This window comes from Macrobrachium nipponense, chromosome 3, assembly GCF_015104395.2.
Source record: "Macrobrachium nipponense isolate FS-2020 chromosome 3, ASM1510439v2, whole genome shotgun sequence".
Taxonomy (NCBI): Eukaryota; Metazoa; Arthropoda; class Malacostraca; order Decapoda; family Palaemonidae; genus Macrobrachium; species Macrobrachium nipponense.
The window spans coordinates 67465064-67482045 of NC_087202.1; positions in this window are offsets into that span (position 1 = coordinate 67465064).

Sequence of the window (16982 nt, forward strand, 5' to 3'; positions counted from 1 at the left end):
GAAACATATAAAGACAAACCAAACTGGAAAATCATTACTAGAAGCTTCAATTCGTTATTGTCTGTAAACTCCGGTGAATTAGGAGCGATGGGCCGTTGTGAAAGTGAAAACCGTGTTTTGCGAAATAACACCTTTGGTAAAAATAATATAAACGTTTCTTATCTTAAACCGAAACCGTTTTCCCAATAACCTACTTTCCCTGAAGAGGGAATTTTTCATCGGTGTACAAAATGTGTTGATACGCATTTGCTATATAATTATTTGAGTACTTCAACTGAGTGAATTGTTCAAATACAAAAGGATACTGCATGGGTACGAACAGTCTATTTTTTTACACATCAGAGTCCAATAAGTTAGACTGCATTGAAATAATAGATTTGTTGAATGGTACTCACACTGATATTGACTCCAGGCGCCACCCGGTGGGAGAGTTATGCTCTGAAAAGAAAGCAAAGAAAATTGAATTGAACGTTAAAGTAGACATATTAAACTAGCATAAAGAAGAATATTAAGCAGAAAATTATCCCTAATAACAGAAATAAACAAATGGACTACACTAAATACTCAAATATTTGGTAAACTTACTTTTTCAGCCTAAGACAATTATAACCAAAAGATGTCTGTAAGTCTAAGAAAATTTTCTCACTAAAACCTTATTTCACTTTACATTTTATCAGTTTTAACAGAAGCCTCAAAATTACACAGACAAACAACTCTTAATAATCTAATGATAATTCAGCTTTTTAAAAAGACCCCTTACAAACAGGGTCCAGCGAAATCATATTAATAAAAATCATCACTACTGTCATCAAAGGTAATACTCCAAAAGGTAAATGAAGTAGGTGCCCATCTTCATCCTCATGAAAGCCCAACAAATCAAAGGTAATTTAACCGAATCAACTCTATAGGAGAACCAGAATATATTTCCATACAATGATTTGGGGAATATTAGAAATATCCGATTATTAGCAAGGATGATGAGTTCCATTCATCAAACAGAAGGAGAGCTTTAAGAATCCGAAACTTGAGTCTCATAAATATCAGAAGTTCATCTGAACAGTTCATCCCATTGGGCAAAAATGAGAGAACTGCTGATCAACTTATCGAAACGGAAACAAAATGGATTTCAGAATATTTGATATGTAAGGTACAGCAAAATAGATCTATCTTTCGGTGGTCTTGGTATAATGTCCTATAGCGTTGCTGTATGCACGACTATGGCTAACCTTAATCTTAAATAAAATAAAAACTACTGAGGCTAGAGGACTATAATTGTAGGTTTCATGATTGGAGGGTGGATGATCAACACACCAATTTGCAACCCTCTAGCCTTATTAGTTTTTAAGATCTGAGGGCAGACAGAAAAGTACGGACGGACAGAAAAAGCCACCTCGATAGTTTTCTTTTACAGAAAGGTAACTTCTGTGCATTTCAGAGTCGTGTCTAATGATTTTCGTCGATAAAATCTTACCAAAGCATTGGGTATGGATCGTATTTTAGAAATAGACATTTGAAGCCACGGCCTAATTGGCAAAGTTATGCGGTGATGTATAATGTTGATTATTAAGGCATTTATCATAGTAAATAAAATAATTTAAAGGGAAACTTAGACAAATTTAGTGAGCAGCCGGAGAGAGGCTAGTTGTGACGTGAATTATGACATGAGACGTAATAACAGGGTTCCCAGTAGTGTAATAATGATTGTAGAAACAATTACTTAACCCTCTTGTACAATAAGTATTGAAGGAAAGGTTAGGGAAACCATTGTTGAGAATGACAATAATATTACGGTTTCCATTCTGATACACGAGCAATGAATAAGAATCTGGTATATATACGTACATAAGATAATATCATAGCAAAGGAATTTGGTATATATACATATGGCAATATTACTATTTTACTATTTTCATGGTACAATTTTACATTGACTATAGGAATACATGGCAATTATAAAGCAATTTCTATTTACCCTTAGACTATCAGTTATACAAAACCTTTGGTATTGGTGAAATACAATCATGCTGAAATGGATACACGATCATTTAGAGGGGTTTGGCATGGTAGCTTGGCCCGATATACCTGGTAACCTTTTATAATAATATACAACGCCGACGACAGGGCGAGTGCAGCCGATCATTCATAGGTCAAAGCCGGGTTATACGCGACTGCTGCTTCACCTATGGCAAGCCTAGCAAATTATTCTCGTGGCTGCAAAACTGCTTTCGTACTGCGTGTTTTTGCAGTATGCACAAAAAAAAAAAAGAATCCTTTGGCGTCATATCCTAAACATTAACGGGTGAGTGGTTATTAAGGCGATACAAAAGCACAAAACGATTTAGATAAGAGGACAAAGGTGACCTTTATAGAGGGAATACTCGAATGACGAGGAAGAAAAAGAGAAATATACAAATATTATGCTTATATCAAGGCCTTTCTAACTTTCAGACCAAGAATAAACAATGGCCGAATTTTCTTGACTAATTAACTATCTCACTGACGAGCTGCAACGCCCATTTTTTGACAACTTATGTACGTATATTTACTGACCCTCTTTATATATACATACGTATACACGCACACACACACATACATATACAGATATATATATATATATATATATATATATATATATATATATATATAGATATATATATATATATATATATATATATATATATATACATATATATATATATATATATATATATATATATATATATATATATATATATATATATATATATATATATATATATTGCCTATGTTTATAGAACGCCTCGCCTTCCCAGCAGAGTTTTAGTGATATTAGTTATAAAAGAAGCAGCCATGCCTTCTCCTAAAGCAACTGATGTTGGGAGAGAGAGCATGTCGTAGGGAGGTATTTCCGGTCTGACAGAAGCTTAGGGAAGAGAGGCAAGTCACAAGAGTAGCTAGGCTTCGAGATGGATCTTAGGGACCTCTACAATAAGACCTCTTTTCTTCCCTTCCCAATTTGCTGGGTTGTGTGATAAACTTTCAGGCAATGCCCGAGGCGGCGGTATTTGGAAGCCCTGTGATTCAAAAACAACCAGGATCTCTCTCAGTCCTCTGCAGTCTGTGACCCAGGACAGATGTCCAGCCGGCCCGCCTCCCACACTTAAGCCTATCGGCTCGGCGTACTGGCGGGCACGAACCCCAGACCTGAACAAAGTCAGGCCGCATTCTTCCACAATGATACACTGAATATTGCATCCAGGTACGTCTAAAAGTGTAAACTTCAACCCAGCACCTTTTACTACCATACGACTCTTGCTAATTTCATTTTCAAGTCTCATTTTTACCCCTTCTACATCAAAAGCCCTTTGTCCTCATCGGGCCACGTGCTTCCCTTTGTGACTTGTTAAAGTCCAAGCCTTCAGTGCATACCTCAGTGAAACATTAGAGTTTCCTTCCCCCAGTGTTAGAGAATTAATCAGCCTTAATCAAAGCAAGAAGTCATTTTTTCTTTTATCTTGTTTAATCTGGGATCTTTTCCAGATTCCATGAGTCACGTGCCCAGTCTCTCTGCCCGCAAGTGTTGCATTACCCAAGTTTATGAAACCAGCTTGAATTAATCCATTTTGAGCCAGCTATTATCCATTTGTGAGAGATATATAAGTCCCAACGTGGGGACGCTGCATTTACCCTTTCTCCAGGCCAGTAAGGGCCTTTTGTAAATAAATAGCTGTAAAGTAACGAGCTGAGTTTTCTGGCGACCTATTCCTCAAGATTAATTGTCCATTATAAACCAGTTTTACGGTAAGTTAAAGCAATTTCCTCTTGAAATCCCTCAATTATTTCCGTTTACGTATATAGCCTCTCACAAGGCCGGCTTAATACGTAACATTGGCGACTCTTGCCAGTCTCCTGGCTTGTAAATCGACTAACATTGTCGACCTTCGCCGGGGATTTGAACCTAGCTTGCTTAAAAAAAAAAAAAAAAAAAAAAAAAAAAAAAACAAAAAAAAAAAAAAAAGCTTGTAAATCGCGTTATCCCTTGTAAAACGAATGTAAATGTTTTTCAAAGCGCAAAACAATGCACACTTGCAGGGAAAGACACACTGGCTCACGGTAAGGTATTCCATTCATTAATATGATTATTCTATAACCAATGTTAGCTTAAGGTACGTTTAAGTATTTTTTGTCGAAGTGTTTAAAAGAGCGTAGGTAGAAATCTTATTATTGTAACGGCGAATGCACCAGAGCTTTATTTTAGCAGCGAGCAAACAATTTGCCCCGTGAATTCTCTGTTACTTTGTGCTGTCCTCGTCGGACGAGACAGAGCATGTGTGTAGAATAGATGCCAGAAGGAACCAGATCAAACTAGGAAGTGCTTTGCCAGGGTTTATTGCTGTGTTGGAAAGCCTAGCTAGTTAGGAGTGTTTTACTAATAGTTACGGCAAAAGAAGTGTACAATTCTTTTGTCTGTGATATGTTAGGGAATTCATTTTTAACTTAGTTTTCATTCCAAGTGTTGGTAACCGCTTACCTCCCAGCTTAATTCAGCTTCGCGCACGCGCACTCTTAAGCCTGCCAGCCAGCCCTCGGTTCACTCACAGCGGCAGCCATGTTTGTTATCTCTTTAAGCATTACTTAAACAATTTAGGCAAAGTAACGTAAGTCTCGAAGTTTTAACGTAAATAATATCAATCTCGGTACTAGTATCTATCGTTCTGCCAGAGAAATTAACGTAATTCGCCTTGAATAAGAAATTAGAATTTTGTGTTGTAAATTGCTTTCGCATTTACAGAGAATCAGCTGATTCGCCATCACTGCTAGCACACCGTGCTGCTAACCCGCTCTTCCCGCTCACCGCGTTTCATGTCGCATCGCTCACTCGCTCGCTGAGCGAAAGTTTCATTTCACTTCGTACTTAACGTAACCTCATTCACAAATGTTTGCTAACATTTTCATTTTAAAATCCTTACCGTCATTTCACTGTTCGCAGGGACCTAGTAATCTTACATAAAGTTAACGTAAATCTTACAAGTAGAATAAATTACAAGAATTGTTAACGTAAAACGCGTCTTTGTAAAATTCATATTGAAACGCAAATCATTTCATAAGCGCGAGCCGCTACTATTAACGTAAAAATCGTTCACCGCGAGCGCGTTATCATTTTCATAAAACGTTATCAAAAGCAATTCTTTCATTAAACGTTAATGTAAGTAGATAAGTTAACGCAAGTTGCGTCATATTAAACTAACATTAGTAGTTCAATTCAATATAAGGGAGTTCATTCATATATAATTTTTCACCCTCTCCGAGAGAGAGAGAGAGAGAGAGAGAGAGAGAGAGAGAGAGAGAGAGAAAACCAGAACCCAGTATTCACGAAGCCAAGAGTACTACATCTTACCATTAATTATAGCATGCAGAATTAACATTATTTTAGTCTCTTGTGTCTTTCATTTACACTGAGCGTGTTATGTACGCGCCTGTGTCCATTGCAGTTTGCAAGTATTTATTTCATTTATCGAGTACTTCAGCGAGGGACTGAGCATTTCTAAAATTATCATTATCTGTCGTTGCCCGAGTGGTCTTTTCATTTTCTTTTATCATAAAAGACTTGCGTATACCGCAAGCACAACCCGCACAGTGCCACGCAAATTCATTACTTCCAGACAGGGAAGTCGTTACCAGTTTAGGACTGGCCACCACCAGTGCACGTCAGGTCTTACCATTTCACTAATTCTTGACACTGTCCATCGACTGACTGATGAAGTACTCCCACCTTTTACTTTCTCTCCACCACCATTACCCTCTGCCACGAACAGAGTACCATTTCACTTCAGTATATTTAAGTATACTGCGTGTAGTGTCCGGGACACACCAGCACGATACCAGTGCTCCAAGGAACACCTCCTCATAAGTGCCATTGCACCTGTACAGGCCGTACAGGTAGCCATTAAACCTGCGTGTCCGTCCTTACGGAACGCCCAAGTAAGCCTGCGTGTCCGTCCTTACGGAACGCCCAATTCATTAGTGTGTCCGTGTACAAGGGTCAGTGATCCTTCAGAACACTCAACAAGGGAATGCCTCCCGAAGTGCCGCAATACCAGCCCTAAGTGCTGTCAAACCTGCGTGTCCGTCCTTACGGAACGCCCAATTCATTAATGTCCATGTACGAGGATCAGTGATCCTTCGGACCAATCAAGGGAACGCCTCCCGAAGTGCCGCAATACCAGCACTACTAGTGCTGTCCAAGGAACGCCTCCTCATAAGCGCCGTGCACCTGTATTGGACCTACAGGTAGCCCATTCCAACGTCTCCCAAGTTGGGAACGCCCGTAAGTGTGACGTACGCCGCACACTTCATTCGATTTTTTTCACCTCATCAGAAGGTGCCATTCACAAAGTGCCACGAGCACCCAGTCTTTTTTTCAGACTTTCCTTACCATTATCGCAGAACCCATTTCCAAGTGAGTGCCACTTTCCACGTAGGCACTCCCATTCCATCCATTACCCTTCTTGGCCATTATTATCATTTTCATCTGAGCCTCTACTGCAGCCTAAGGGAAATGTCTTCCCCTGCTTCCCGCGAATTCTTTGCCATAGAGCTAGAGAAGCTCGGAGCCCTCATAACTCTGGGCAAGGAGGCCGGTTACACTGGGCCAGCACTTGACCAGTGGATAAAGGCGCAGCAGGCTGCTGCGCGCCTGCAAGAAAAGGAAGAAAGAGAAGCAGAGAGGAAACCCTGAGAAGCAGAGAGAAAGGAAAGAGAAGAAGAGAGAAAGCATGAGCTAGCTCTCCAAGATGACGAAATCTCTCTGCTAGTTTCTAAGCCTCAGACCATGAGCTGGACTCCCGGTAAGAGGTGGTTGCAGAGGTTCTGCACCACTTGTTGTGTGCGTGGGCATGCTGTGGATTCCGACCAGTGCCCAAGTCGGTCTCTACCTTGGGAGGAGAGCTTCCAGGGTGAACTTCTCCAAGGCTACCATGTAGACCTGCCTGATGAACAGTCTCCTACAGCCTATCAGTGGGTACAAGTCATGGCTGACACCGAAGCCCAGGTCTCCCTTATTTCAAGAAAGGCATTGCCTAGGGGTGCCAAAATCCAGACAGACGAAGAAATTCAGTTCGAATGGATTGACGGTAACCTCTATTCTGTTCCTTCGGTCCTTCTGAACGTAGACATGCCCTTTCTGGACCAGGAGACCAGGGAAACCACATTGTGCCGCCTGGGCGTAGTTGACCCATTTCATGATGTTTATCAGGTGATATTGGGCCGAGATCTACTTAAGCCGTATCTCCCCTCCCCGGACGCAGCTCCCACTACCAGATGCACGGATCCCTGCAGCATGCCTCATAATCAATCATCAATTTTAGGTTCAGAGGCTAGTGCCTCCGATGTCCCCGACATCCTTTCTATTTGCGAACCTGGCCCTGACCCAGTTTCAGAGCCCGAAGTTTCTTCCGCATCATCTCAGCCTCTTACCATTTTACCGCCTACCTCATCCACTTTGGAAGAGGTAAGCCCACCAGTTGACCCCGGACTTGTTTCCAAGGGTGATTCAACGGAGGTTTCCTTAACCTCCCCACATCAAATCCCTGCCAGAGAGGACTCTTCACCTGTGCCAGAGCACACTGCCAGCCTTGGTGACTCCACAGATTCGCAACCTGTGGGGGCATCTCGGCCTTATCATCCAGCGCCACGGAAGAGGTTCTGGAACAAGTTCTGCCGAGACTGTGGCCGCCAGGGTCACATGTCTGCCAACTATGGAGGGTGCGCAAATCACAATATTCCCGCCATCGCAATGGCCGTTACTAATCCTTCCTCACTAGGACCCCCAGCTAAGGGCCCTATAACCGTCGCACCCCTCCAAAGCCATTATCAGCCAAGCCACGTCAGAGCCTACGACGACTCTGGCGCTCAAATCTCCCTGATACGGGAAGATCGAATCCCCCGAGGGGCTAACATCGATAGACGTCAATTAATAACCATTGAAGGTATCAACCATATCAAGCTGATCCTTCCGACCGTCCAATTGAGGGTTACCAGACCTAATTTCTCCAAAGTATGTACTCTTGCAGTTGCAAGCTACATTCCAGGAGGTTACGACCTCCTCCTACGGCAAGACATGAAGTCTCCCTCACTGTTCAAGAAGCCTAGGGGTCCTAGCCCCACAAAAAATCACTCCAAAGCAAGAAGTCATCGAAATTCTACTTCCTCCAGGAAGTACGTCCACCAACAGTCTCCCCCGTTACCAAGGAGGGAGATTGATCATTCACAGTTCCGTTGCAAAACCTGCAACGTAATAGGGCACTCTACTAATTGGCCTAGGTGCCCTAGCCGATTACCAGCAGCGGACACTGACCATATTCCACAAGGCTTAGCCTTCAACAAGGGACAGGCGCCTCTGTCTCCCATTTCCAAGGGCACGCTGAGAGGTATTGCACCTCCGGTACCTGCCACAGGTCTAGTCGACCTCAACTCTCTGCCAGTGCCACTTGGCAGCACTGGGCAGTGCCAAGCTCCGTCCAGCCTGGACGTAGAGCCACCACAGAACTTGACTTCTGCGCCTGGCCCCGAGCTAGTGCCGGCACCTAACCTAACCAAGGATCCTCCTACAGGAGATCCTCCAACAGGCATGGAGCTTACCGCAGCCCATGGCCAATCCAAAGTCCATGAGTCTTCTTCACCATCACCACTGTCGCCCGAGGATGAACCGCCGACAGACCTAACCTTCATACCTCCTCTGGAAAACCAGGAACTGCCCAACCAGGAGTCAGCCTGGAGTTTTCCCCTTACGACGGCTGTCGCAGCAGCCGGAGTGAGGGCCTCCCCTGCAGTAGGTTCCACCTCTACGACGGTTGCTGCAGATACCGAAGTAGGGTGTTCTCCTGAAATCCCTCAGGCTACCACTGCCTTGCTCCTGCCCGCGTTTCTGCCTTTCCCCAGAGTTGGTGCCTCCGTCTACTCCTAGGACTGTATAGCCAGGTCTGGATGGAATAAGAAGAAGAAGAAGAAGGGGACGTAGCAAATCATTAACACACTAACCAAAGAGCCACATGCTCTCCTTGACACCTGTGCCCGAGGTACAGTGTCGCATTCAATTGCAGAGTGATCCTGGCACCTATCCAGAGAAGGTAGCCAGCCTGATCTCGCCAGTAGAACTAACCCTCTAACCCTAGCCATGTAATACTAACCCTCACTTAAATATAATTACCTCATTGCATTTCCATCCTGGTAACTAACCACTCATCATCCCCACGCATCATTACCTCTCATCATGTATTTTAACAATTCCGTCGCTGAACTAATGCTGTGCGTACCACACTCTGGAATGATTGCGTCTTCATTTAACTATAATGAGTAGGTTAGGCTAATGATTTAGTACCAGGGCACTAGGGTAGTAGCAAGTAGAATTTTCAAGTAACCCTTATCTAGGGGTAGAGCAGACTGTCGTCACAGACAACCCGTAGTTATTACTTAGGGCTAGATTACATCACTACATTAAGTTAGTACACTTAGCATCTTTGCCTATAAGTTAGGTAGGCCATTGTAGTCAGCCGTATCGCTGCTCTAAAAACTTCAAGTTAGAGTAGGAGAACTGGTGGGAGTCGAGGCGATCAAACTTATTTAAACCAAGACCTTCACGCCCGAAAGGGAGTGAATGCCTTCTTAACAGGGGAGCTGCTACGTTTATAGAACGCCTCGCCTCCCCAGCAGAGTTTTAGTGATATTAGTTATAAAAGAAGCAGCCATGCCTTCTCCTAAAGCAACTGATGTTGGGAGAGAGAGACATGTCGTAGGGAGGTATTTCCGGTACTGACAGAAGCCTTAGGGTAAGAGAGGCAAGTCACAAGAGTAGCTAGGCTTCGAGATGGATCTTAGGGACCTCTACAATAAGACCTTCTTTTTTTTCCTTCCCAATTTGCTGGTTATTGTGATAACTTTCAGGCAATGCCGAAGGCTGGCGGTATTTGGAAGCCCTGTGATCAAAAACAACCAGGATCTCTCTCAGTCCTCTGCAGTCTGTGACCCAGGACAGATGTCCAGCCGGCCCGCCTCCCACACTTAAGCCTATCGGCTCGGCGTACTGGGCGGGCACGAACCCCAGACCTGAACAAAGTCAGGCCGCCATTCTTCCACAACGATACACTGAATATTGCATCCAGGTACGTCTAAAAGTGTAAACTTCAACCCAGCACCTTTTATACCATACGACTCTTGCTAATTCATTTTCAAGTCTCATTTTTACCCCTTCTACATCAAAAGCCCTTTGTCCTCATCGGGCGACGTGCTTCCCTTTGTGACTTGTTAAAGTCCAAGCCTTCAGTGCATACCTCAGTGAAACATTAGTTTCCTTCCCCCAGTGTTAGAGAATTAATCAGCCTTAATCAAAGCAAGAAGTCATTTTTTCTTTTATCTTGTTTAATCTGGGATTCTTTTCCAGATTCCATGAGTCACGTGCCCAGTCTCTCTGCCCGCAAGTGTTGCATTACCCAAGTTTATGAAATCAGCTTGAATTAATCCATTTTGAGCCAGCTATTATCCATTTGTGAGAGATATATAAGTCCCACGTGGGGGGACGCTGCATTTACCTTTTCTCCAGGCCAGTAAGGGCCTTTGTAAATAAATAGCTGTAAAGTAACGAGCTGAGTTTTCTGGCGACCTATTCCTCTAGATTAATTGTCCATTATAAACCAGTTTTACGGTAAGTTAAAGCAATTTCCTCTTGAAATCCCTCAATTATTTCCATTTACGTATATAGCCTCTCACAAGGCCCGGCTTAATACATAACAATATATATATATATATATATATATATATATATATATATATATATATATATATATATATATATATATATATACATAAAATATGTATTTGTGAGTGTGTGCATTTATGTACGTATCATATCAGTCTGCATATGTGTATGCTTACGGCATATATACGTATCTATGCATATTCTCTCATCCTCTTCTCTGATATCGAAGTATAAATAATAACAATAATGATGGCTATAATATTAATAACAAGAATAATGATAGCAACTGTAATAAATATTAATGTGATTATTATTATTTTATGATTAATAATATAATTATCAATACTTTACATGGCCGCGTGCATAGGAAAAACAAATTATGTTATTGTATAATGCATTTTTATTCACTGGCTAAATACTGGTCTCCAATCGCGTAGGAAATACGACCGTGTGGCAAATTTCGTGGGTACCTGAACGATACCTTACGTATCCTTGAAACTACAGGGTAACAATGGTTTTCACAGAGAGTGTGTAAGACTTGATGCATATTTCAAGTTAAAAGCAACGTGAAATGAGCCATGGAACTGTATTACACAATTATATTCTTATTTGATGCCCATTCCCTTATGGTACTCTACTTAGGAGTTTGAGTCTGTGAAACACTATAAGAATTCCATATACTAATGTTACTACTACTCCCAACATCTGAGTCTTCATTCACAAAGTCTATGGGCGGGGTGTCCAGTAAAGTACGTCACACTACAGTATCAATGAGTGGGAGGGCCTTCAGTAATGACGTTTTACTAGCTTCTATCTACGAGCCTGCTAAATTTAGCAAAGTTTCCCTTTAAATTTATTTTATTTGTTCTGGAAAGTGCCTTAATTATCCATTAGAAATCACTGCATATTTTTGCCAATTAGACTGTGGCTTCAGATAGCTATTTCCAAATTGCGATCCATATCCGATGCATTGGTAAGATTCTGTCGACGAAAATCCACTAGACACGGCCCTGAAATGCACAGTGTTATCAAATGTGTTGGTAGTTTCATACGATATACTCAACCCGTTCCCCGTTCCACAACTTGTCACATTAAATGGGAGGTGAACGGAGTTGCTCTCAGTTTTCTCATGCTTCTGATTGAAGACGATAACCCAATGAGAATGTCACACTATAATCTGGGGAGGTGGGAAGGGGAGAGAGAGGGAGGTATGTGGAGGGCAGTCGGGCAATCGATCACGGCCTCTTATTATCCAGAAACCGAGAGAGAGAGAGAGAGAGAGAAGAGATGAGAGAGCGGGGGAGAGAGAGAGAGAGAGAGAGAGTCTGTGGGGCGGAGGCAATACAAAGACTAAAAGCAAGAGCTAAAAGGAGGAAAATAATTAAAAATTAGTGCAAGACTTCGACGTCGATCTGTCCTCTTTACGCCTAAGATTTTCTTTTAGAAACATAAAATCACCTCTAAACTGAATCACATAGGCCGGGTATTCGCGCTCAGGTTTACCTGTTAGTCCACCCTAAACCGTTCGACGGATGAGCGTCCACACGTAGAGTAGAACTGTCAGTAGGACTGCTAGGACAGTTAACTCGAAGTCATTGCCCTCAATAACCGCCTAGCCTTGGTCGCGGAAACACGTCATGGCAGCGATGGAAACTCCGCTGGGTGATAGGGAGATGGTGCTACAAAGACTACATTGCTCCTGCGGCAACTGACTTCAAAATAGAAAAGAAGCAAAAAGGCGAAACAGAGTTTGGAGTAAATATTGCCTATTAAAGGGAGATGTCTGTTCTTATACAATATTAATGAATAAGGTAATTAAATTAATCCTGGGGGTTGGTTCAGTTATTTATGAAATGGACCGTGAAGCCTACTTTCAAAAGTAACACCTTTCATAAAAAAGGCAGGACACTGGCCTAGGCCTAACAAATTGTATTTATCTCATAGAAGTAGTCTTTACTTATTATATGAATTGGATTTGCAACGTCTGCAAATATCAAGGCAGGGTCTAACAATGAAATTAATTAGGACTATATATAGCTAATTCATATTCTGGTCCGGGCGGCTGAGATCCTTCTCAGGTTCCCAGGCGAAATCCAGAGGCGAACTGTTATCAAAATCGTTAGTTATTCGTCCAAACGTGCGATCACCTGTCAGTCGGTCGAAAGAGGCAATGCCATCAGTTTATCAGTTCTGTCGAGTGGACTGACTCCGGCCACAAACTGTCGTCCACAAGTACGTTTTAACGTCAGTTTCGATGAACTAACCAAGGTAACCAGAGGTCCTCTCTTTACCTTGGAACTAATGTACGTAGAGGCTGACGGGTAAACCTGTGCGTGAATACTCGGCCTCACTCTTGATAATGCTTCCTTCCACTCCCTTGACAGCATCACTACAATATCCATCACAGCCAAAAAAACAGACCACGTCCCTTTCTCACAACCTCCACGATCATCATTAATTCTTATTCATACTTGGAGCTCAGCTCTTTATCCACATCCCTTGAGGGTTAACTGATTTCACGCTATTCATCATCATCGTCGAAGATAACTGAAGGTAAAATCATTAGAAGCAATGAGTTCAATGGGAAAACAACTCGTTTCTAATTAAGTTACAATACTTGAGAGAATATAGCGTCATTAATAATGCGGGCGATGAGGAGAGCTCCATAATTTTGCACAAAATGGAGTAATCTAATGAATCGAAGCGACCGCTTTGAATCAATGCGCGTAAACACCCCCAGATGAACACTCATTACAAGCAAGAGGAATTATTCAGTTAACTTATCAAAATGACAGAGCAACGACCAGATCATCGAATGCAAGGTAATGAAGCTGAACCGCAAATGATGTTGCTGTAAATATGAATGGAGAGAGAGAGAGAGAGAGAGAGAGAGAGAGTCAACTCATAAAATGATTATCACAATTTACAGGACTGACATCATTCGCTATGCCTAGAATGCCACTCAAGAGAATGTTCTTCAGGAAACGGCGTCCTCATCAAGGAAAAAAATAAAACAACTTCGAACTGGGTACCACTCACGCAATTTACACCCACATCAATGTGTAAATATGAAACGTGGGAAGGATATCAATACACAAGCTAATTTCCAGGCATTTCCTTAACAAATGCGAGTGCTTGCTAATAGAAATAGGAACCCCGAATGCCTTCCAATAAACAAAAATAAACGAAAAATGGTTTGTGAAACAAAGCCTGTAGAATATTCCAATTTTGCACATCCATTCGGTTGGCAGATTACGAATGCCAAATTTGAAGTCTAATTTGGATATGTTAACAGTTATGATCCATATCAAATTCCAGAGTCGTGTAAGTAATTAGGATATGTTAACATTTATGGTCCATGATAAATTCCTATCTGAGTCGTGTAAGTACATTACGGACTTCGCTGTCAAGGTGATGGGAAAAGCGAAATCTGAATTACTTGATATTAACAACGAGGTTTATATATAAATACATAAATTGATGTCGCATAATCATGTCATCGGACTTAACCGGAATAGTACACATAGAATTTAAGTTTTCACACGTGTCAGCAATGGCTGAAGTGTAGGAATGAACAGAAATGAACAGATGAAATTCACCAGAGCCCTCATCTTGTGTCATAAATGAAGTTTTAATAGGATATTGACGTTTTCAGTTAACATGGTTTTCCTGTTTCCCTGACATTCACGTCTGGAAATACCGGCAATAAATTGGAGGGCACAGAGTTATTTACTTTGTAAACTCCTGACGTCCAAGGGAGCTGCAAGAAGAGAGTTCATTACATTTCCTAGGAAAGAAATCCACCCAAGAGAGAAAAATTTCTCAAGGAAACTGGGTCACCCAGTGGGCAACAAAACAGAATTAGGTTGTGGTTTTAAATGTTACAGTAACTAATATTTTACAATTATGGTCTTTTCCAGTACATATACACAGTTCACTGAAATGAACAGATCATAAAATAAAATTTTTTTGTAATTCCCTCTAACTGAATATAATAACACCCCGTAACAATAAATTGTAGCGTACTTTTTTCCTCTGGTGGAATAATTAACGATGGTGGTTAAAGTACGGTATAGAGAGTATTTGGGTTTTACAAAAGCAGCGAGGAAGCTACCGTAGCTTTAACAAAATTATAAAACTTGGGCGGATTTTCACTATTAGAAACAGATACATTTTCATTTGTTAATTAGCCTGCATAACCAAGAGAGAGAAACTACAAAAGAAGGAGCAAATGTCAATTTCCTATTCTTTTACCGATAGGTTACGGCATCGAGTACTGCAACATTCAGATATATATAAAAATAAAAATCCCGCGACCGTAAAACTCGAAATACCGATCGATGCCAATTCCAGTCACGGTATGGTATATTTACAAGTGCAACACTGGCAATGGCCCATGCAGTAACTGGAGGCATTCAGTGCACAAAAATACTTTCCTTAGGCAGATCGTAGGCTAGGGGATAAAAATTGTATTTACCTCAGTTCGAATATAGTATATAGAAAGAGAGACACAACGGACAACACAGAGATTCGATATTATACTTTTTGCATTTGTTTAAGTCTAAACATGGTAGTGAGTACACACATAATCTAACATTAACGGTACGGATGACGGGAACTGAATGTGATTTTAAACTTTTGCTGGTAAAGTTACCTAGCTAAATAATCCCGAAAGTTGCCAACCACTGAAATATTATTATTATTTATATGGTAAAGAAAAATATCATATAAATGTGCAGTATTTTGGGAAGAAACAATTGCTATCGTGTCATGCTATGACTGAAATTTGCCGCCTTCCAGCCAAACATCAGTGGTTGTCTCAGTTACCTCCCCCAGCTCCTCAGCAGCCTCATAGACAACAATATTCTTGCTTATTTCGAATATCAACCTACTCATGTGATTTACATCCATGAAATTATTAAGATATCCATTATTCTCACTCATAACCAATGTCTTTTTATGCAGCCACGAGACACCAAATTATCGTTTTAAGTCCATCGTTCGTTTGAGCATGAATGCGGAGCGACTGGCTCTTCTTTCATGCCTTCCATCCTACTCTTTCCCTCCGTTTAGAGGGTAATGCAGACCGTTACTTGCTGGACCGAGCATAGATGTAACCTATCTATTCCTTTTATTAGTAACAGAAGCAAACATCCGCCCCCTTCCATTTCAAGGCACGGAAAGGACCCTGGGATAAGACAAACCCTTAACTCGTACTTCCCTTATAGTCTCCGGTTCGTTTGCGTTTGACCTGATCTAAATACAGTTAACAGCTCTCCTAGGGCTGGCCCGAAGGATTAGATATTTTTACGTAGCTAGGAACCAATTAGTTACCTAGCAACGGTACCTGCAGCTTATTGTGGGATCCGAACCACATTAGATCGAGAAATTAATATCTATCACCAGAAATAAATTCCTCTGGTTCCAGGTTGGCCGAGCCGAGAATCGAACTTCGGACCACCGGACTGGTAGCCGAGCACGAAATCCACTCGGCCAGCGAGGGACCTTAACTAAGGTGTGAAGTGTGTTTGTATATATAAGCATTCAGATGTATTACTTATGAAATGTTTTGCATCTTCATCACAGTAAGCCTACGATATCGGAAACATATGGCACATCCAATGAAATCTACGTTGGTGAGTGGACAGATGAAATGAAATCTGCTATAGCGTCCGACTTGTTCATTCCGTGATGAGTGCAAGAGGACGCATCATTATTGTCATAATGACTGAATGCCTACAATGCCCTACCACGCACTGGGTATGTGGGCGTTCCTTCATAAGGTTGGCATAATTTACACGAGGTCCCTGCAACAAAGGCGATGCCCCGCCCAATATTCCCAAAATATTGTTTCTCATTGGTAGCCTAGCTATATGACCACACGAACGACAGTTGAAAGCACGGCGATTTATATGGGTTGTGTAAGATATCTATGGAATCCTTGCGTAGGGAAATCAGGGATATTATAACACATTAAATGGGATCTTGAGATATGATAACAAATACAAATGACATTTATCGGTCTACGTCGAAATAGATCCAGCCTTACTTCCCCGTACGGAATTAAGTCAAATACTAATTCGAAATGGATTATCCAATACCAGATTCACAAAGCGGAAAACAAAAAATGATGAATGTGAAGTGTAACGAAAATTTTAAGGTGCCAGTCTTGCTATACACGGAGAGCGGAAAAGAAAGCCCAGGTCAAGAGCTTCTGTACGCATATGTATAGGCTAACCTGACACATAAA